Genomic DNA, 23383 nt, shown 5'->3' on the forward strand with positions numbered 1-23383 from the left:
CCTCCCCTCTCTCTCCCTCTCTCTCTCTCTCTCTCTCTCTCCCCCCTCCCTCTCTCCCTCCCCCTACCCCCTCCCTTCCTCCCTCTCTCCCCACCCTGCTCTCCTCTCTGTCATAGTAGAAACTGGGACAGCTCCTGAAGAGCGTGCCAGCTTCTGTGAGGGTGGTGACAGAGTGAGAAAATGGGGTCTAATTCAGGGTGTTGAAAAGTCTCTTTCTCTCTTCTTACTTTTTTTCTTTTTAATTTAAAGCAGTGTTTCTACTCTCTGTTTTCCCGGCCGGCATGATCTGCAGAAAAGGCCACGTGAAAAGTCACCCAATGATGCTGGGAGCCGGTCCATCCTTGCTGTTTCAAGGGACCTGGCATATATGGCATACTGTTCTTAATATGTTTGGTCACCTTCTTGGCACTATGTGTTTTAACCAAGGTCACCTCTCTGAGAAAGGTTGTTTCCCCAGGTAGGGATTTTCCCCTGAAGTTAGGGAGGGAATAAAACCTCTTGAACCTGGATAGAACACGGCAAGAGAACCTGACTAGAATCTGGTGACTGAACCTGGCTGGAGAACCTAGCAAGAGAACATGGACACAGAACCTGGCTGAAGAACCCAGCTACAGAACCTGGCGACCGAACCTGGCTGGAGAACCTAGTGAGAGAACATGGCTACAGAACCTGGCTGGAGAACCTGGAGAACCTGGCTGGAGAACCTAGCAAGAGAACATGGACACAGAACTTGGCTGGAGATTGTGGCTAGAGGTCCTGGCAAGGCTGCTGATCAACTGAACGCTGTCTCCGTGTCATTCCTTCTTCGCCGACTCCGTCCACACCTTTGGGGACCCCTGGACCTGCTGGGGTTGCACCCCAGCACAATGAGAAAAGAGTTAGAGGGCATGGAGAATGCATGAACCTGTTGTGATGTTGGGACTCCGAGTGGTGGGAGTGGCACTGTCACTGGGGAAAATAGCGGACACCAATCCGAGAACTTATACAAGTACCACTTAGTCAACACCAATGCCTCTTTTTTAAAAAAAATATATTTTTTATTGATTTTTTACAGAGAGGAAGGGAGAGAGATAGAGAGTTAGAAACATCGATGAGAGAGAAACATCGATCAGCTGCTTTTCAGTCCGCAGGCCGACGCTCTATCCACTGAGCCAAACCAGTTTCGGCTGTGAATGTTTTGATCTAACCGTAGCCCTGTGAATTCTTCCTCTCTTTCCTCCCCACTGCAAATCCCTTTCCTTCCCACCCCGTTAACGCTGATTTCCAGTGGCCAAAAGCCAACACAGACAGAGGTAAAGAGGTGGGAGAGGAAAGTTACTTAATTTTTGGCAGTAAAAACAACTAACCAAAACCCGACTTTGGCAGATCTTAGGAAAAGCGTTTTTGATTTTCCTTTCTTTCCCTGTCTTTCTCATGAGGGGGTGGCGTGGGAGAGTTGCAGCTTTCTCTTGTTAGCTTTGAAAAGAACAGTTTAAATATAATTAACTTATATATTATCATCTTCAAAGTATAGAAAGAAAGAAGTCCTGGTTGGCTCCAAAGGATTGGGTGCAAAGTTGTCTGCAGCCAGGTTAGATTACTATAATTTTCTCAAGTGGCATTTTTGCCAACACTTAAGGTGGATCTTATGGAGGAGGCAGGATTCAGTTGAGAAGAAGATGTCTTACACCCATAAATCAACTACACTTATTCTCAGATTAAGAGTGAAAATCAACTTTTAATTCCCTTTAATTGGGTTGCTATTGCACAAGGAGGAGTTTCTTTTTTCACGTGCTGACACTTCAAACTCTTGAATTACAAGGCTCAATCTCATGCCTTTGGCTTTTCTTGGCAAACCAAATGCCGTCATTAGTTGTGCTTATGTTCTCTAGCAAATGGTCCCTTTGAGCATTCCTTTCCAGGCTCACGTCTCATCCACTCACCTCCAAAAGCGTCAGGCCAAAAATTGTGTCTAGGAAAAGACTGTATTATTCTGTCGTGTGTGATCTGTACATGTAATTGGTATTAATTGTATGGTCATACGTTTTCGGTTCCAAAGGAGTAATTCTATTTCTAGACTGACTTTAATTTCTGCCTCCCTGTCTTCAGTTTGTTTTCAAATTAAACCTGTCCAACGCACTAAGTGCTTAGTCAAGATCTATAAAATGGACATTGTGGAGTTTATAGTTGAATTAGTTCAATGTTCAACGACATCAACACTGTTTTCCCTTGTAAAGTTTCTGTCTCTCCCTTTTTCCTGATCTAACATCTAAATTGCACTGAGGGGCGGGAGGAGTTCCCCTCAGATGTTGAAGGCAGGAAGAAATCACCCCCATTTTCTGTGCTGCTGACGTTCCTGTCGTCTGTTACCCTGCTTTGGCTGACATCTGGAGGAATCACACCGGGTAGCTACCTTCTCCTCCTCCTCCCAGGACGGGTTCCTCCGCATGGAGGCTCTTAGAATTGCTCATTGGCTCATCTTCACTTTGGGCCCATGAGGTATTTGCGGATCTCCACGCTCTACAGCTGATGCTGGTTGGGGGCGGGTAACCTCTCATGTCTGTGTGCACAGTGCCATCTCACTCTTGTTTCCTTCAAGTCCGAAGCAGCTGGACAGGTTTTACAAGGGCTGTCACTCTCCAACTGAACCTGGGAAATGTATTAGCAATCTTCTCCGCAGACGTTTCACACATCACAGGAGAATGCCTTGGTATCCCTCAGGTCCTTGGTTTGGCCAGAGGTAGACAAGAGTCAAAAATGCCCCCCTGCTCATTCTTTTGAAAGAATTTGAAAGAATTCTTTGAAAGAAATTGAAAGAATTTTAGTTGGATTCTGTTATCTCTCTTCTTCTCACATGCTCCAATCCTTTCGAATGGGAGTGAGGAGTAGGCAGTGGTGTTGAAGGCGAGGAGGTAGGGTGGAGAGAAGCTTTCCTCTGTTGAAAATATGTAGCAGTATATTTGTCCTTACAGTAGGTCTTTTATCTCAAACTTAAGATTTGGGCATTTCTTTTTGCTGCTCCTTATCTATAATATATTAACTATATATTTTCAGATTTAGAATGAAAAACATCTATTTTTCATTCCCTCCCTTGGGTTGATGTTGGGTTGATGATAGGGGCAACTGTTTCCTCATGGTATTTTGTAACTCATGTCTCCTGGTCTGAGTGCATTGTTGCAGGCTGTATGAGTAATGCATGCTGCTTCATTTCTCAAATTATTGCTTTGCCACAAGTACTTTCCTGTAATATGTGTGTGCACTTGTGTGTGTTCTGGCAACTAACATAACTGAAGTATTCACGTAAAGAACAAAATTGTCAAGTAAAAATAGTTTTGTAATATTAATGATGCCAAACATGCAGATATTTAGGAAGAGTAACTATGATGTCAACTCAAGAATCTATATAAAAAGGGTCAACATAATGTTCCTAGAAGAAAATATTCCTGGCTATCTCCAAACAGAAATATATAATGATTAAGTGTATATAATTTTTAAATTATATTTCTTTTTTTTAGAGAATCTGGAAGCAAGGTGGCAATCTATCTCTAATTCGAGGCCAAGTTATGCTGGAGCTGGGTGTGTGCACAGGGATTCCGGGGTGGAGGTCTGCTGGTCAGGGCCAGGTAGAAATGGGCGGATTTTATCCTTACTATATTGAGTTTATGTAACTTGTGGATTCTCCACGGCAAATACAAATTCCAAGATGTATTTTGATACTGTGCAGCATAGATTGAGTCTCTTTTTTTTAAAAAAAAAATATATTTTATTAATTTTTACAGAGAGGAAGGGAGAGGGATAGAGAGTTAGAAACATGGATGAGAGAGAAACATCCATCAGCTGCTTTCTGCACACCCCCTATTGGGGATTGAGCCCACAACCAAGGTACATGCCCTTGACCAGAATTGAACCCAGGACCCTTCAGTCTGCAGGCTGACGCTCTATCCACTGAGCCAAACCGGTGAGGGTAGTGGACTGGCACATGGCTGGGGCTCAGTGAATGAATGGATGAGTGAATGAATGAATTCAGGTAGGTTCCACTTAAGCTGGATCTTGATGGGAAAAGGTCATTCCAGAAAGAAAGCAATAGGATGAACAATCTGGATAAAGGAATGGGATAAACTGGAATGTTGACAATCAAGTGAGGAGTATTGGGGAGTGCAATTTGGCTGCAGATGAGGCTGGGCATGTGTTCTGGGACAGGCTGATATGTCTTGTTGAAAAACTGGTACTTCATCCCAAGCAATGGAACCACTGAAGGTTTTGGAGAGAAGAATTTGACATAATGAAATAGAAACTCAACTTGAGTGGTAATGTGAGAAAGGAGTGAGTAGCTGGGAACCTATTGAAGAGGCAATTGCTTAAGATAATGGGACTTGGCCTAAGGAAGTGGCTGTGGGAATGCAGAGGAGAAAACTAGGAAATGCCTTGGGCTTGGCAATGAACACAGAGGTGAGGGTCCCTAAGGAGCTGCAGTCAAGCAACATGTAAACCAGGACAGCAAGTACACCCTGAGGACTATTTGTACTGGAGAGTGTGGATAATCGGTAACATCCCTTCTTGTACTTTAGCAAAACAGAGCGTTACCTCCGTAAGAATGAGGGAGCAATAAAGAGAATGGGCACAATGGAGAATGGTTGGTGAAAAGATGAAAGGCATGAATACTAACTACGAATGTACAGCTGAATAGATGGGCGAGGGCCCACGGAAGCTGGTCTAAATGGCTTCATATGTTGCTTAGGTCCAATGCTAACTCTTGTCAAGTCAGAACATTTCAGTCCAGAGGTCTTTGACTCCAGTGCCTGCATTTGTCTCTCTCCTGTCTGGCTTTCCCTTTGGCTGGTAGTGGGACGTCGCTCTGGCTCTTTGTGGAGGAAAGAAGAGACTGTTTGGTGTCTTCAGTGATGCCTCCTGAGTATTCTGTGTAGCTGATAACTTGAAGTGGAGTCATATAATCTTGCGCTTTCTTTGGGAAGCAATTTAGGTGGATCAGTTGCTCATTTTGATGTTGTTATGATTAAAGTCCAGAGGGGACACAATAGAAGGAGACATGTATGTCAGAATGATATCAATCCAACAGTTCATCTAATCTAGAGTGTTTGAACTGAGGGATAGACTCTGCTAGTCAGGACTGAAACTAGCAGGGGCGGGTGGTGGTGGTGGTGGGCGGTGGTGTAGCACAAAATATACTTTAAGAGATGGAAATGTCATTCTAAAGAGGCAGATCATGGATTGTAACTCATAAGGAAATGTGTTTTAAACTCACGTATCTGAGCTATGATATCACCTCATTTATTTCTTTGGTCACAACCTTGTTAGTTTTGACTCACAAAGTTGTATTGTTACTGTAAACTGGAAACTATTAAAGTTTATTCTAGGAATATGGTGTGGAACTCCAGTCAGTGGATCTGTATATAAGAGAACATAAAGAAATTAAATTTTTTTGTCTTGACTCTATATCAAAACACAGGGTAATAAATTTATATGTTTTAAGTTAAAACAAATAAAAAATATATATATGCTTCATTTAAAAAATAACTTATTTTTTTAATGGCATTTTGATCAATTTTCCAATGACTGGTCCTAGTTGTACTGGATTTCATTTAGGGCCATGCCGTATGAAAAAAAAAGTACATTTAACCTTTAAAATTAAACAGTGTAGGAGACGTGTGGGAACCCAGTCAACTGAGTCAGTAGCAGATTCTTGTGTTCCTTATTAAATTCCTTTTAGAGCTATGCTCATTGAGTCGAATAGTTTAAATTATGGCTATATAATTCAAATTATTTTTTCTCTCCTGCTCTTGCTTACTCTTATTCTTCCTCTTTTGCTGAGATCATGGAGTTAAATGCACATAAATTAAGTGCACATGTATACTTTATTGTTATCTCCTTTTCACAGATAAAGAAATAAAGCTTAGAGCAGTTGAAAAACTTCCCACCTTCTCGAAGCTTCAATAACCAAGGAGAGCATTTGGAAAGCAAGCCTTGGGGAATGTTCAGGCTCACATCTGAGGGTCGGAGAGCTGTCTCCTTCCACGTCTCTTATCCATTATCAGTCAGCTGTCTGCTCAGGGTCAAAACATAGTAGTCATTCTTGATCCTCCCATTTTTTCTCACCTTTCACACAGTAAATATTTAAAACCTATCCATTTCCTTAGTGTAAGCCATGATCATCTCTCATATGGATATTAAGAATATAATAACAGCAAGTACATGTGTGTGTGTGTGTGTGTGTGTGTGTGTGTGTGTGTGTGTGTGAAAGTACTTACTATGTAACAAGCACTGTACCAAGCACCTGACTTATATTAACTTACCTATGTTTAGTTCTTACAATTACTCCTGGAGGTAAGGAAATGACTTTGGAAGGAGGCAAGGGAAGTCCGGGACATTCGAGGAGGGCATGACGTCAGGGCTGGATCGGGAGATTTAAGATGAAGTTGGAGAATACAAGAAGGGCACAAGGAGAATAAATCTGGGATATTTATTCCCTCGTTTCCTTTCTGTGAGGTTAGTCTGGGCTAGTTGTGTCCCAGAGCTAGTTGTACCTAGTGATGTGCTGGTAAATGGGGTTTGCCCATTTCTATAGTATAAACACTCCTACTCTGACCAATTTCAAGCTGGGTGATGTCACTTCGTGTGGACTTGGAAAGAGATGTATACTGTCTGTTCTCTCAAGCTGGCACAAACCAGCTCCAGCCCCTCCTGTTCCATTCTTTCTTTCCAGGTAATTGTATCTGCTTTCCCCCTAGGCCTTCCGTGGGAGGCTTGTGCCACATTTCTTCTTAGCCTTGGGATGCCGCACTATCTCTCATGGGTTGTCTCACTATGCCTGTACCTTTGAAAATAGTCCTTTTATGAGACCCTCCTTAAATTACCCAGTTTGAGGTACCATCTGTTTCCCGATGAGATCCTAATTGATTTACCAAACTATACTGTGTGAGAATCAGTCACTTAGAAATCCTTTCTCCTGTTGTATTACTTAGAGTGCAGGATTATGGTTTATTAAATTTTGTAACTCCAGTGGAGGAGATACGAAGGGAAAGGGAAAGAAGAAGAAACTAATTTTTGTGGAATATCTATTATGTATCAGGTTACTTTAGAAATGCTATTTCTTTAATCTTAACAAATAAAATGAATTCTAAACATGATCATTTTAGGCATTTACCAATAAGGATAGTGAGGCTCAGAGTGGTTAAGTAACTTTTTCCCAGGTTACACAGTTAGGAAGTAGCTGAATTAGGATTTGAACCTGAGTGTTTGGATCTAAAACCTATTTTTTTTGCTTTATTTCCTCAACTTATTTTTAGTGAATACATGGATGTTTTAGTTAACATGGAAGATAGAGCGTGTGCCAGCAGAGATGCTTGATAAGAGGGATCTACAACTGTGAGGGGGATGGAAACCAGCTTTCCTCTTTTCCTAGGAGTGGAATTTCTAGTAATCTTGCAGCTTACATAGTATAAACTGTCCAGGTGTCAGCGTTCCCTTGGAACTGGGTACTTTAGATAACATCAGGCGATTCATATGTTAGTCATAAACCTGGCAGATATTTGTATCAGTAGCTAATCAAATTCATATCTTACAGCAGTACTGGGCAGCTTCTCATCTCCTAAAGATTTAAAATTAGCTTAACATTTAGAGACGAAAAAAATCGTATCTGGTTGGTTTTGCATTAAATGGTAGAGAAAAGTGCGAATCTGATCAAGAGAAATCTTATGAAGGAAAATACTTAAATCATCTTACCATCTAAAATTTTGCGATCTAATCTTTCCATCTAGAACAGCGGTCGCCAACCAGTGGTCCGTCCGTGGACCACTGGTGGTCCGTCCGTGGACCACTGGTGGTCCGTGAGATCTGAATGGTTGGCAACCGCTGATCTAGAAGATACTGGTGAATCCAGTCAAGACGTGGAAGGATCTGGGAGAGGTCTGTTTAAAAGAACATGTGTAATATATTTCCACTTGCTCTCTTAAAAGTAGTATTTGTTTTAATAATGAGAAACATTTGCTGGAAAAGTTGATGTTTGTTTTTGAAAGTCCAGTCTGTTAGGATACCACAAAAGGGAACACAGTAGGTCTAAAGGACCCATAGAAATCTGAGTGAGAAAACTTGCGTCTCATTCTGGCTTTGTTACTTGCCTAGTTTTGTAATTATGGCCCAGCCTCTTAAATGTTCTGTGCTGTAGTCTCCTTATAGGTGAAATGGGTGATTAGGTTAGATGTAAACAAAATTATTTTCCTAGCTCTAACAAGTTTATGAAGTGCTTTAAAATTTTTCTTTCTTTTCAGTAAAACCATTGTCATTTTTCCACATTTAGTAACCACCAAGTCATTTGCTTTCTTTCTTATTTTCCTTTATAGTAATAATTTTATTATTTAGTCATTCACCCCTCGGTGTCTATCATCTGTTTACCATCTATCTATAAATCCATTAGTAATAACAAGAAAAGCTATCCATTGTCCAATGTGAAGGCACAAAAATAAAACAATCCCTACATTACATTTTGGTCTAGCCTTCTACTCCCTAAGATGTGTGTGTGTGTGTTCATATGCACACATATACATACACTATTATGTTCTGGTAAATGTTTACCAATCAACCATACTAGAACAATAAAAAAAGCTCTGATGTATAGGATTTGCCAATTTCTGGGGTGCAACTGCTTCCACCATAGCCAATTTCAAGTTATCCATGGTAAGTAGCTGAATGTGAAGCTGAAAAAAAGATGCATAAAATTGGCTTGTTCAAGCTGGTGCAGGCTGGCTCCAGCACACTTCCGAATATAAGCAGTCTAAAGGGTAAATGCTCTCTTTCATGTTAAAACTAGAGGCCCAGTGCATGAAATTCATGCATAGGTAGGGTCCCTAGCAGCTGCCGGCCGCCGGCCGCTGGCTGGGGCCTTTCTTCGTTCTACGCCGCCCCCTGGTGGTAAGCGCATGTCATAGGGAGCAATTGTACTCTCAGTCGGTCGAATTCCCAAGGGGACACTTTGCATATTAGACTTTTATATAGATAGATACCTATTATATCATGTATTTTGAGAATTGAAAACTGAACCTAGAACTAAGCAGTACAAAACTTGTGATTTCTATTTGTTATGGCCTTTATCTTGAATTATTTTTAGTAGCTCACTCTCTTACCCTCACCCTGAATGCATGCATACATAAGAACGTATAAGCACATATACCAAAACTATGTTAAAATTTTTTGTTGATGTCTCTATGCATTATGTAAGCATGTATAGCTAGATAATATTAAAATATGGTACAAAATTTTTCCCCACAAGCCATCTATGCTTTCAAATTTAAAGTTCCAAAAGCTACCATAAAATCTGTATTTCTAAAGGAGTCTAAACTTTTAAGCCCTTCCTCTTGAATGTGTCTATATTTGCACTCAAGATTTTCATTGATTAGTTGTTTATCAAAGGAGTTAGAGTTGGGAAAACCTCCAAACTATTAGATCATCAAATTTGGGAATGATATAAATTAGATATACTCAGAAACCCAAAAAGCCGCACACAGTAATTTGGTATTTAGTCACAGAAAGGCTACAATGCATTGACTGTTGACTGAGTGATGAGCATCAAATAAAGAGTGTAATTAACACAGACAGAAGCTTACTGCCAACAACAGTTTGAAACAATTTTAGTCCTCTATTTCCTGCCAACTTTGATATAAAAAGAACCCTTCATAGCACGATTGAGAAAATTTGCTTTTGCCTGGGAAAAATTCAGCTTGTAGCACCCCCACAGCCTTCAGAATAGTAGCTTTCAAAGGGTAGAGACTTAATGGATATTTGTTGGATTGGAACAGGTCTACATTAAAGAAAAATTGGTCCTCAGATGCCACAATTCTTTTTTTTAACATATATTTTCATTGATTTCAGAAGGGAAGGAAGAGGGATAGAAACATCAAAGATGAGAGCGAATCATTGATTGGCTGCCTCCTGCATGCCCCCAACCAGGGATTGAGCCTGCAACCTGGGCATGTGCCCTGACTGGGAATTGAACCGTGACCTCCTAGTTCGTAGGTCAAAGTTCAACCGCAAGCCACACCGGCCAGGCAGATGCCACAATTCTTGAATTTCATGAATCGGTGGTAACATGTTCTTCATTCCCTTACGTAGTGAACATTTTCCATGGGAGAAAAAGAGAATGATGAATACCTATCTTACTCAAGTCTAAGGAAAACTTTCACAGAAATTGTTATTGGGAATTTAAAGTGTGGGCTGATCTAAAAATTAATCTGCTCATCAAATGTGCAAAAAGGAACATCAGTTCTAAGTTATCCATGAACAATTTATGTGCTACAATTTGCCTTGATACCTGTATCAAGAAGTGGTAAAAAGAGAAACACCATTGCAAAGTTTTTTCATGGCTCTCCTGATCTCACACACACACAAAAAAAATTCCAAAATATTCCCTTTTGTCAGGCTTAGTTTAGGATACAATCTTTAAGAAAGTTGACATATGCCCTAGGAAACTTCACTGACTTTTCCCCTCCCTGAACTCTCCTTGCTTCTTATAAAGACTTTCAAATGGCTTAGTTTCTAAATTAATCCAGGCATCTGAGGGCAGTTGGGCCCTCTGCGCTTGAATAATTGAGTACTAAAAGGCTACACATTATACACATTAGTAACTTGGAGGAACCAGAATGGATGAACCACTTCTCAGAACCTGCATGACAATTTTGAAAATTAAACCCAGTTAATAGAAAAAAATGCTAAATCAATGGCCATAAAATTTAATGGGTTTATCGCAGCCTTAACACAGTAGGACTGAATTATCATGTTAATTTAATTTCCATTTCTAAATGAACCAGAAGGCACAATAAAGGTCAATTAACCAGCTACCTTCCCTGTCTCTTCTTTTACTGCTGGTTTTAAATCACATTCAGCCCTAAAGCACTCACACTGCTTCTGGAAACTCATTAGTTTTTTTTTTTTTTCTCGAAATTAAAACAAAAAAAGAGAAAAGAAGAAGAAGAAGAAATGAAAACTAACAACTAACCGTGTGCTGAGAGCAACCACTGGGAATGTGCCACAATTATGGGGAGAGATGAATTCAATGAGAAATCTAAGGCACAATAGGTCAATTAACCAGCTACCTTCCCTGTCTCTTCTTTTACTGCTGGTTTTAAATCACATTCAGCCCTAAAGCACTCACACTGCTTCTGGAAACTCATTAGTTTTTTTTTTTTTTTCTCGAAATTAAAACAAAAAAAGAGAAAAGAAGAAGAAGAAGAAATGAAAACTAACAACTAACCGTGTGCTGAGAGCAACCACTGGGAATGTGCCACAATTATGGGGAGAGATGAATTCAATGAGAAATCTTTCCTCTTGTTGCATTGAGGCTACAAACGTAGTCACACCAAGCCCAGGGAAACACTCAAGTTCAAGGTCTCAATTACAGTGTTTACCAAGTGTTCATCTGCAGGGAAAAAGCTGTGTGCGCTACTCGTAACATTTATGAGGCGAATAAGGACGGGAACTCCATCTGTGTAATGTGGGTCTGTTGTTGGTACAGTGAGAACCGTAAGCTTTGCACAGCCTGCATTTTTTCGCACCGAAATGTGTCACTATATATTAATAGGTTTTTATTACATTAAAAAAAAACTTAATAGAAAGAGGAAAAATGAAGTCAGTTTCCTCTCCCCTCACAAGCAAGAAAATTCCATCCTGTTTTTGGTGTAATTTATCGCTGCAACGGAATTGCCTGTAATCTGATACAATTTGGGTCAAAATCTTTCAATATTCTGGTGTTTTCCAGTGATACAAACAACACCAAGGGCACTAGGTCGGGGAACAAAATATATTCTTATTTTGCAAACTCTAGAGACACTCAAATTGTTTTCTGATTCCAATGTTTGTCATGATTGGAACAGTGATTTAGAGATACGGCAAAATGATTATAATTTTGATTTCAATAGATGCCTCTTTCAAATACAATACATAATGGTAGTAAAGTATCTAACGCCAGGTACCATGTAGCTTTCAATGAATGTCAGCCTTCTTTCCCTTTCTTTTCAGCATAAAGCAAAAAAAGTAAAGTAGTCATTATTGGAAGTGTAGTTGTTTAGAATTACTTCTCAGGATTGTAAAACTTTAAGAGAACAATGGCTTCAATACCTCTGTTTATCAAGTTCTTATAATAAAGATATTGACTTTAAGTATAATTTAGATCAGATGTCGAAGGCTTTACAATAAGGCTAACAACTATTCTTTTTCTAAATAAAAACATTTAGTCACCTTTCATTTAATAAAGATCTGTCCCTTTGTCTCCCCTTGACACCTCAAATTGTCTGTATGTATGTATTTGGGCATAAATAAATAGAACTTAATGATTTCATGACAATTTCTGGGTTAAAGTGAAACATATCAAATGCAGACATATTAACAGGAGTATATATTCACAAAGTACAGATTTGACAAATAAATATGTGCTCATAGGTGTGATTGGTATTGAGAGGCATCCTTTTTTTCTTTAAAATTTTTTGTAGGCTAATGACAAAATCGAACCTTTCTTTAAATTGCAACCTATTTAATCTACTTTTAAAGTTCTCCTGTAATTCCATTGTGTAAATGTACCACAGCTTTTTTTATCCTAAGTGGAAAACTCTTAACAGTTTGTCTGAAATCAGGTTTTGCTGAAACAGACCCTTAGATGAGGGTTTGGATGTGGGGGCTTCATTAAGGAAATGTCCCTGGGAGAAAGGGAGAAAGGAGAAGCAGGCCGGGCAAGGTTAAGTTCTCACACAGAGTCCTGTGTAGGTGTGTAATGGTTAATTCTATGTGGCTACTTGACTGGCCAGCGGGGCCTGGATTAAACATTATTTCCTGGGTGGGTCTGTGAGGGTTTCTGGATAAGATTCTCATTTGCATCATTGGACTCTGTAGAGCAGATTGCCCTTCCCAAGATGCAACTTTGGCATCACTCAGTGCATCGAGGGCCTGAATGGAGCAAAAGAGAGAAGAAGGAGAAATTCACTCCCCTTTTTCCTGCCTCACTGTGACAGCTCATTGCATCTTCTTTGCCCTCACACCGGGATTTACAACTGTCAGTTCCCCTGGTTCTCAGGCCTTCAGACTAAGACTGAATTATGCTACTGGCTTTCCTAGGTCTCTAGCTTACAGATGGCAGATCGTAGGACTTCTCAGCTTCTGTAAATTGTATGAGCCAATACCTCATAATCAATATCTATTTATCTATCTATCTATCTATCTATCTATCTATCTATCTATCTATCTACCTCTCTATCTATCTATCATCTATTCATCTTCTATTATTGATTTTGTTTCTCTGGAGAACTCTGACTAATATGGGTAGCTTTGCCTGATCCACAAAAGAACTTATACTTTAGTGTAACTTATACCTAAGAATTTTCCTGCCTGAGGCAGAAGAGTTGGGCTTTTATAACCCTTGCATCAAGTATTCAAATTGACTGACAATGACTGTCTGTCTGTGGGAGCTGGGATATAATATTCTAGGCACTTCTGGCTCTCTGCCCATGTAGGGCAAAGAACTCTAATGCCATGAGGATTGCCCTTTAAAGAACACACACCAGTGCTAAATATTGGGAGTGAAAGCACCCAGGAGCGGGAAGGGGTACTCAGTAATGGTGGGAAGGTCATAAAGGAATCTGGGTGAGGCAACAAATGGTTCTGCCACCAGCATCTTGTCATTCTGGCCTTGGTGCCAGCCTCTAATTTTGAAAGTAGGTCCTGTCAGGAGACTTGAAAACTGTCCTTCTTAGTATTTTGTCTCCAGCATAGAACTTGTAGGATATTTAATTTTGTGTTGGACTGCATTCCAAAAGAGCCTGTTTGGATGAGTAGCAACATGTGCCATTAAATAATGAAATGAGTTAATCTTTTTATGGGGTTGTTCTGTATTTGCTATCAAAATGCTGGAAAGTGTTTGCCAAAAGCAGTAATCCTAGTTTTGGTCTAATTGATATTGAGCTGTTCCTCATGGTCGTAATTGCCCAATAAGCTTAGTGGCTCCTGGAGGCCACATTCAGAATGATAATAGGATTATGTCATCAGCATGAAAAAGGGTGCTAAGACAGGAGTTGATGTATTCAGGTTATCAAAAATGTATCAGATGGTTTGGGGTTACAATTAAAGAGTAGGTGGGATAGGACAGTTGTACCATTTGGGGCCATAACCTGCTCTGTTAAGAGCCCATTTCCCATCCATTTTGAACCCTTTTTGACATTACAGTAAAAGGTGCTGAAGGACCATTAAAAGGCAGGGATCAATACTGAGATCACGTCACTTGCCTCATAAATTGTTTCTGTTTATAAAAATCAAAGGCTGACAAAAGAGTAATAAATGGCACCAGACTCTCATTTTTTTGAAACCATTCTTTCTAATAGAAGCAATAGAGTCTAGCCATAGTCCACAAGAGAAAAGCTATCGCTAAAGCGTTTGTGCTCTTCCTGTAGGATATCACCTTGAAACATCGGGCATGCAGTGTGGAACAGCAACGAGCTATTGATTTTTGAAAGGATATTCTAGAGATTGTTGGGTAGTAAGGAAAGATAAAAGGCTGCTCCCCTCCCCCCCCCTCTTTATTTTCCCCCAAAAGGGCAGGCTATTCTTTGGGTCTGTTTTGTAAATATTATACTGTGAACGATTAAGTCAATAATATTGCGTGAATTTGCACCTACGATGTAGAATAGGATTTGTGGCGGGGAAACGGCTGCCCAGCTTGACATAAAAATCCATCTCTGTGACTTTGACTACTTCGAGTACCTCATATAAGTAGAATTAAATAATATTTGTCTTTTTGTGACTGGCTTTTATCACTTAGCATAATGTCCCCAAGGTTCATCCAGGTGGTAGCAGATATCAGATCCCCCCCACCCCTTTTTGTTTTAAAAAAAAAGGCTGAATAATATTCTACGGTGTGTGTATACTACATTTTGCTTATTCATGCATCCATTGATGAACACTTGGATTGCTTCCATGTTTTAGCTAATGTGAATGATGTTAGTAGAAACATCGGTGTACAAATATCTCTTTGAGACCCTACTTTCAATTATTTTGGGTACATACTCAGAAGTGGAATTGCTGGATTATCTTGTAATTCTATGTTCAATTTTTTAAGGAACCAGCATACTATTTCCCGAAGGAGCTGTACCATTTACATTCCAATTTCCCCACATCCTTGCCAGTAAGAATCCCAACAAAGGGTTGTAGATGATATCTTCACCTATGGCTATGCTTAGTTTAAGAAACTTGTAAGACACCCAGTGGAGATTCAGCAAACCCCTCGTTATATGGGAACAGGACTCAGAAAAAACACCCTTAGGAGTAAGCAGGGTTAAGGTCATAGCCAAGATCTTGTGAGTGATGAGATCAGGAGGGAAAATGAGTGGTGTCATAAGAGAAAATGGGCAAAAAGAAGAGCGAATTTTAAGGGGCAACAGAGGAAGAGATACCAGCAAATAAGACTGAGAAGAAACTGTCAGAGAGATAAGAGGGGAACATTTGCCTCTTAGCTCACACCATTCTTGAAAGTCCTGCTTTGGTGATACATAGGGGAGGATACTTCTATTATTTCCAGAATCTATTTTGTTGTCTGGTATATAGCAGGTTACTACAAAAATGTTGACTTAGTTACATAAAATACAAGATTAGGAATTTAATTCTCTCCAAACAGTGTGATGAAGGAAATAGTGAGACAATATAATTCAAAAATAATTGAACTTGGTATTTACTGAATTTGTGTTCGGCAAAACTTTAGTTCTAGACATTATCACCAATGGCTGGTTTTCCTTCAGTAATGTATTAAGTACTTCAGTGTCCTCCTTAGCAAAATCCGGGGACTGGGCTAAGAGACAATGTCCTTTTTGGTTCTTAAACTCTGAATTTGGAGACATAAGTAGCAGGTCAAGCTGAAGAGATGATGTATTATCCAATGGAGGTATCCTGTCAGCTTTTACTGATATATTATCTTATAAAACATTGGGACATGACATATTTGAGAGTGAAACTCTGGCTATTGCTTCGCCAACCCACCCCCTGCGTTGTAAATGGCCATTGCTTGTGAAGAATGGTAGGCGTTGCAGAGTTGTTTATATCAGTAGATTGCATCCCTGCAAAATTAATGTCAAACAGTGCATCTGGGTATTGTCTCGATAAATTACATGACTCGGTGATCACTGACCCACATTTTGTAATATGATTTTATAAAACCAGTGTGACAACACTAATGGAGACAGATGCACTGTAGTTCTTATACAGTAGAGGCCAACAATGTTCCTGGGGAAAAATGAAATAGAAAATGTAATTACAAATTTGCTATTATAAGATTTTAGCTAAAGAAAGAATGTCATGTGGGTGGATATTCTACACAGGGAAGTTGTTAGGATTTCAAGCAGCTTTTACTGCATGTCAACCAATAACACTGATTTGTCAAAGTAACTATTTCTGTTTTGTTTTTTTTTTCCCCTCTAAAATCTGCACTGGCATAGCACCAGGTGTGGAGTAATAGCCATACACATATGCTGAGATGCATGATACTTTGGCATATGCAGTCTTGGTCTGGGATTTCCTTTGTATGACTTCATTTTTGCGATGGCAGCCTCTACCAGAGGATTCACAGCAGAAAAAAGATGCTGACCTTATCAGTGAAGATTTTAGCTTCACTCATGAAAGGAAGACTGCTTCCGACAACACATTCACACCTGCATTTACATAAAACGCATTAGAAGAGTTTTTTTAAAAAAATATTTTTATTGATTTTAGAGAAAGGAAGGGAGAGGGAGAGATTGAAACATCAACCAGTCGCCTCCTGCATGCCTCCTATGGGGGATCAAGCCAGCAATCCAGGCATGTGCCCTGAGTGGAATGGAATGGTGACCTCTGGGTGCATGGGATGACACTCAACCAACTGAGCCACACCAGCCAGGCACCATTAGAGAGATTTAAAATTTTCTTTTCTTGAAGCACAGCAGTTTATATTGTTTTGTCATATAAACTGTCAAGACAGGAGGAGGCATTTAGTGAGCTTCAGTGTGCACACTTGCTCACAAAAAGTCCCTTTTCTTAAACTAAATACTTGAATTTCCAGAGTTTTGTGTATCTGTTCTAATTTGGAGTCTGAGTTTTTACTTGCTGAAAAAAAATGCAATTATGCCCTAGCAACTACATGTGATGATAGCTACCCTTCTAATTTCATTTCTTTCGTCATGGTAGGGATCTGAAGAAACACTAACTTGGCTTTTGGTCACTTTTTGAGAACACAATTTATAGTGTCTATCTGCTAAGTGTTCTTAATAGTCTATTATTTCACATCTTATTCATCCATTGTCAGAATCTAAGTAGTGGCAGAAAGGTGAAACCAAATAAGAAAACCCAACAATTTAGGTTTTTAAAAGGACTTTTTGCCTCATTTTTTTTTTTTTTTTGATAGGTTGGGGACAAGGCAAATGATAGAGTTCATTTGGTCAGCTTGAAGTCATAAGCTTATAGCCTATGCAAGCAGAGATGTGAGTCTGGAGGTCAGATGCCATCTGTAAGTGTTGGTTGCAGTTTGTGTATGGATAAGATCACCTAAGGGAGAGTGTGAAGAATGAGATAAGTGCTGAAAGTGAAATCGTGGTAAAGGTCAATTTTTAGGTGGCTGTTGGAGAGAGACAGGGAAACTCGAAAAGAGTCAATCCGTCATGAGGAAAATCTTGAAGATTAACGCAGAAGAGAATTTACAAAAGAAGAGAATGGTTAACAATGACAAATGCTGCGGGGAGACTAGAGTAATAATTAAACTAGACTGTGTCCATTGTGTTTGTCAACCAGCAGGTGATTACTGACCTCTGTGAGAGCCAGTTTAGTGGAACAGTTGAGGCAGAAACCCAGTTGGCAGTAGCTTGCACAGAAATACAATGTGACAGAACATGGCAGCGGGTAGATTAGATGCAGAATTATTCAGTAAACTTTCTTGGAAGAATAGGGAGGGCAAAAAGGAGACAAAAGGAGGAAGGTAAGGGACGGAGTCTTGGACTGAGGTTATGGAGTGATGTTTTTAAAAATAGTGGTTAAAGACTGTAGTCTCTCTCACAATGGAATTCCCAGGTCATAGGTATGGGGCAGTCATCCTCAGAGCCCAAAGTAAAATTTGTCAGTGGCCTTGAGCACGGAAAATTTGTCAGAGGAAGAGGACTCTGGAGGCAACAGGCGATAGGGGTGGCAAAGGTGGAGTCTGAATAGTGGGGGTGGGGCTGTAAAAAACGGGAGGCCCTGACCGATGTACGGAGGGACCAGTGTCAGGGCTTGAGCTTGCCATTCATGTGGAAGGTCAGAGGTGGCTGCAGAGCCAATGTTAGATTTGTGTCTCAAAAAGTTTAGAACACAGTAGCATGGGCCTTGTGTGATAGTATTTCCATCTACTCCCCTTCTACTGTAATACCGTATAAGATGGTTTTCACGGAATTATTTTTGGTGACTTCATGCTGGTCTCTCTTGAATCACCTCTTTCCTTATTAAGTGCATACAACGTATCTAGTGAAGAACACTCTTTGAAATGTTGCTGGGTATGAAAGTCAAACTCATCTCACTTTAGATTACAAAAAACCCCCTTTTGAAATCTGAGGCATTTGCTTAGCTCTGATCTCCTGGCAATTTTCCCATTGCCTCCGACTTTTCCCCCCCAGGACACTAGCAGCTGTTTTAACAGCTGCACATTGTTTTAATTGTCTTAGATGTAATGCATCTGGACTTGAACACGTTTTAAAGCTCCTAGACATTCCCTTACTACCTCTTCTACTAAGATTTGTGTTTCATTCATTGCAGCCTGACTATGACTCTCCTTCATGGAGGAAAAAAATGGAAGCAAACCAGAAGGGAACTGCTCTGCTTCCTTCCTTTCATCGTCTTCATCAAGCAATGAACTTATCCATGTTTTTGTTTTATTATTAAAAACATAGTTTTAACAACAACACTCTTAATTTTGGTCCCACCTCAGTTGATATATGGAGTGTTTTACTAGCCAGGTTGGTGGGGTAGGAGAAACAAGTAGATAGACAGGGTGACGCTATCTTTACATTATGGACACAAGACCTGCTTGGTAGCAGACATTGCAATAGATGGAGAGCTTGCTATAAGATTTCCATTCTCAAAAAATTCATGGTCAAGTGGAGAGTTCTAAAGAACATACTGTATATTTCAGTTAGTTGTGTGTCAACCTTGGTAAAAATAAAAGGTGCTGATAATTACTTTGCATAATTTAGTTTCATATCCATCCATCCCTATCTTTTAAGTCATGGTTCTCAATCATCGTTGTATCTAAGAATCACCAGGGGATTCTGGACTGGGTAGCAATAAACTCGGTTGATATGTAACTGTTTGGAAACGTTAAAACAACAAACCAAACTCAATCAGGATCTGTGAGGGCTCAGGCCCAGAGGACAGTATCTAGTAAAAGTTCTGTTGGAGAGTCCATATTCAGAGAGTTGAAAATCACTGCCTTAAGGACTTACTACGGGTTTAGATAGTGCTGTGCCAGGGGCTGGGGAAGGTAAATACTATCTCATGTAACATAAAGTTATTGCTCTGCAAGAGATAACACTTTATTTGAGTAGACGAGGCATTCTCACGGAGAAGAGCAAAGTAAAAATACAAGGTAGTATATCATGGCTAAGAGCAAAAGTGAGAGGCAGAAGCAAAAGAACAAAAACAAAAAACCATGAGCATTATAAGCAAAAGGAGGCACACTGTGGAGTAGGGTTATGAGAGAAGAGTTGTGGCAGGTGGGTTTAAATTGGACTTTGAAGAGTGCACAGGATTAGGTAGGTATTGGGTCAGGTACATGTGGCGCGGACAGGGCGTACATAAACAAGCAAAGGCTAGATGTCAAGAATGAGTTTGGAATATTCTGGGTGTTTTAGGAACCAGATCAGCCAAAACTGAGCAGAAGTTTTATTTTGAGGAGCAGGTAGACTAAGGTTATGGAAGTAAGGCCCCAAAACAGAGAACTCTAAACTATTTTGAAGCATTTTAACTGTAAAATACAGGCAAAACTTCCTTAAAAAGAATATAACTAGAATCCTTAAAAATCCCTCAAACCTCTTTCCAATGAGTAATACTTCATGTTATTGACCAACCTCAGCCTTGCTATTAATTGAATGTAGGATCTGAGTGTAAACTTGGAGAAAAAGAGAGGAAGCTGATCTCATCATGATCAAATGGCAGTATTCTCTTATGCTCAGACTCACCTGTGTCAGTGGTCAGCAGGTGAATTCGTCAACAACCAGGTCTCGGAATCAGGCCCAGAAATCAGGATTTTAAAAAGATTCCCAGGTGATTCTAATGTGCAGCCAAGGTTGAGAACCACTGAAAATCCTGATTTCTGGGCCTCATCCTCTGGAAATTCTGTTTCTTTGTTATAGGGTGGGGCCACAACATTAGGAACAAAGAAACAGAATTTCCAAAGGATGAGCCCCAGAAATCAGCATTTTAAAAAGATTCTCAAGGATTTCTAATGTGCAGCCAAGGTTGAGAACCACTGCTCTAGAGCGAAAGAGTCTTGACGATTTCTGTGGTGTGAACGCTACCACTACAACCAATATCATGCTACCGACAATTTAAGAATCAGTTTGCAAAATTCCTGAAAGTTTAACATTGCCTCTTGGGAGCTGGTGTGAACTGGCGTCAGCACACTTGTGCTACTAGAAGTTCTCACTTCACGTCGTTGATTGGTTCTGCAACTTTAAGTGAAGCCACAGATAATGAAACCAGTTTTACCGTAGGCTAAGTGATATATAAACAAGAATTAAGTTCCTGTGGTATCTCATCAATGTTGTAATAAAACGATGTTGAACTAAATGACGTTATTCAGGGATCTGCTGTACATTAATTCTCTCATAATAATGGTTTGTCTCTGGAAAGATGGGCAGGAAGGCATGGAAGATGTGCCTCTGAGAGAGAATATTCCGTTTAATCTAAGTGTATGTAACTCAATTTAAAAAACGAGGGGTGGGGTTGGAGAAAATCCCTAACACTTTCAAAGTAGAAAAAAATGAAAGAACATTTGAACCTCCGTGTCTTGGAAAGTGCAATTCCAGAAGCCTCTTCCGTGGACAGAGGAGTCCCACAGTGCCCAGTAGCTGAGCAACCCTTTCACAGGGGTCGCCTAAGACCATCCTGCATATCAGATATTTACATGACGATTCATAACAGTAGCAACATTACAGTTATGAAGTAGCAACGAAAATAATTTTATGGTTGGGTCACAACATGAGGGAGGGACTGTATTTAAAGGGCCAGAAGGTTGAGAACCACTGCATAGTCTCATGGTGCTCCCAGCAGAGCAGGGAAGGGTTTAGAAAGCCGGGGTGGGGGTGGAGGATGCATATGTTGAATAACTCAGATTTCCATGCAAGAGTGTTTTGTGTCCCCCCTGGAGGAATCCTGGGTAATCATATTGCCCCGAAGCTCAGCCAGGGCTGCATTGGGCCCTTTCACCTTTGGCTCTACCCCCCTAGTCCCCCTCGCCCCTAGTTCCCTGAAGAAAACAGCCCAGCAGCACCTGCGCTGCCTCTACAAACTCCTTGCAAGACTTGAAGTGCCATCAGGCCTGACCTGATTGCAGCTGCCTCTCCCGGCCCCTCCCCAGCCCCTCAATCTTCCCCGCTGCCAATTGCGCTGCCCTGGGTGCTTCCCAGCCCTGGGAGTGAGAGCGCCCCGTGCCACCTGAGCCCTGCACCCAGCGCAGGCCGGTCTTCCAAGGGCATAGCCGCCTCGAAGCGCTGGCGTTCAGCCCGCCCTTCTCTTTTCCTCACCCCTTCAAAGCAACTGATGTGAAGGTAGGAGAGCCATTCAGTCAAAACTAAAGGCTAACGTGTCCTTCTCCTTCTGCTAATGTTCCTGGCTGCGTCCCTGGGTATTGTGCAGCACGAAGCAGCCCCTGTGTCATCACTTCGGGTCATCCTCGCTCACCATTGGTTATTTACTCTGGGGCTTTTGAAATGATTGAGTTGACACATCTGTCAGGCAGCAAAAGCAGAAATGCTAAAAGGTCACTTGGCGAGGAACCAGCTGCTCCAGACCAACCTTTCTGCCTCCAAATAGCACCATCATTGCAGCCTGGCAGATGGGGCCTCTTTGATTTCCGCGGCTCCCCTCGCCTTCAGGTGTTGAGGGGCACCACCTCCTGGCCAGGTCAGCCAGGCTCCTGGCATCTCTCTGCTTAGGAGTAACAAGCCCATTTTCTCTAAATAGGAAACCAGTTTCCGCACGGATAGGAGCCGTGGAATGCTTGCCACAAACTTTCCTGCCAACAGATGCGTTTTGACAGTGGTAAGTAGGTTTCTATGACTTCTGCAGCTTTCATGACGCCCCGGAAACATGAGGCTTGGTCTGACTTAACAGCTTGGGGGGCGGGCTTTGGAGGTTCTCTGAGAAGATGGCCTCTAGGGAGGAGGTCTGGGGTTGCACTTATTCTCCACCTCACCCGTCCTGATCTTCACCTCACTCACCTCTGAGTGCTCCTGAGGGTGTGTTGGAAGGAGGAAAACTAAAGGGATGCCTGTTTGTGCTGCTCCATCGGGAAATTTCATTTTCAGGCTGCTTGGCTTGCCCAGAGGCCACAGAGTCTGAAAGGGGTGTGTGTGTGTGTGTGTGTGTGTGTGTGAGCCTGTGTTTAGGGCAGTGAGCGATAATGTACAATAAAAAGTTAAAAATAAAAACAAGCTGATGTTGAATATCAACCCATACAGGGAAAGACATTCTTCCAGAAAACAGGTTCTTACAAACTCTGCTTTGGGGCCTAATTACGCCGTCAGCAGCTATAATAACAGCATCTTAACCTTTCGGCATAGTGACAAATAAATTGATGAACAGAAGGCGATGTCTTTCTGACTTAGTGGCCTTGGGGGTGGTTTTTAGAAACCCGTTTCAACATGGCTTCCCTGAAGTAGTCATACAGACATAGAGATAATGTGAGTTCATTTCCAGGCCATTGCAAAAAAGGAAGTAGTAATCTTTTTGCTGGTTAAGGGTCTTGATTTGTAAAAAATGCAATATCTGCGAAGCACAATAAAATGAGGTATGTTCTAATATCACATATGGAGTACATCACATGACCTCAATATCCCCTTTCAGCTTTTTGGGGCTTCACACATAAATGGACATGATCTTTGAGACTTCACTTGGGAAATGCTACCAAAGAGTTTCAAAAACAACAACAAAAACTTCAACAAACCAATATAATGGCAACCCACGATTGATGCGCTAAAAGTGGCCCTAGCTGGTTTGGCTCAGTGGATAGAGCATTGGCCTGTGGTCTCAAGGGTCCTGGGTTTGGTTCAGGTCAAGGGCCTGCAGGAGGCAGCCAATCAATGGTTCTCTCTCATCATTGATGTTTCTCCCCCTCTCCCTTCCTCTCTGAAATCAATAAAAACATATA

At 40.9% G+C, this 23383-nt stretch overlaps 1 long non-coding RNA gene across 1 annotated transcript in view; it reads left to right on the top strand.

Moving 5' to 3' along the window:
* LOC107182714 overlaps positions 1–23383 on the top strand; it is a 97691-nt gene that overhangs the window by 13727 nt on the left and 60581 nt on the right. The window contains exon 2 of the long non-coding RNA XR_001513431.1: positions 22198–22275. This is a non-coding gene — a long non-coding RNA (uncharacterized LOC107182714). The remainder of the gene's footprint in view (positions 1–22197; positions 22276–23383) is intronic.

The sequence above is a fragment of the Myotis davidii genome, unplaced genomic scaffold (genome assembly GCF_000327345.1).
Source record: "Myotis davidii unplaced genomic scaffold, ASM32734v1 scaffold317, whole genome shotgun sequence".
NCBI lineage: Eukaryota > Metazoa > Chordata > Mammalia > Chiroptera > Vespertilionidae > Myotis > Myotis davidii.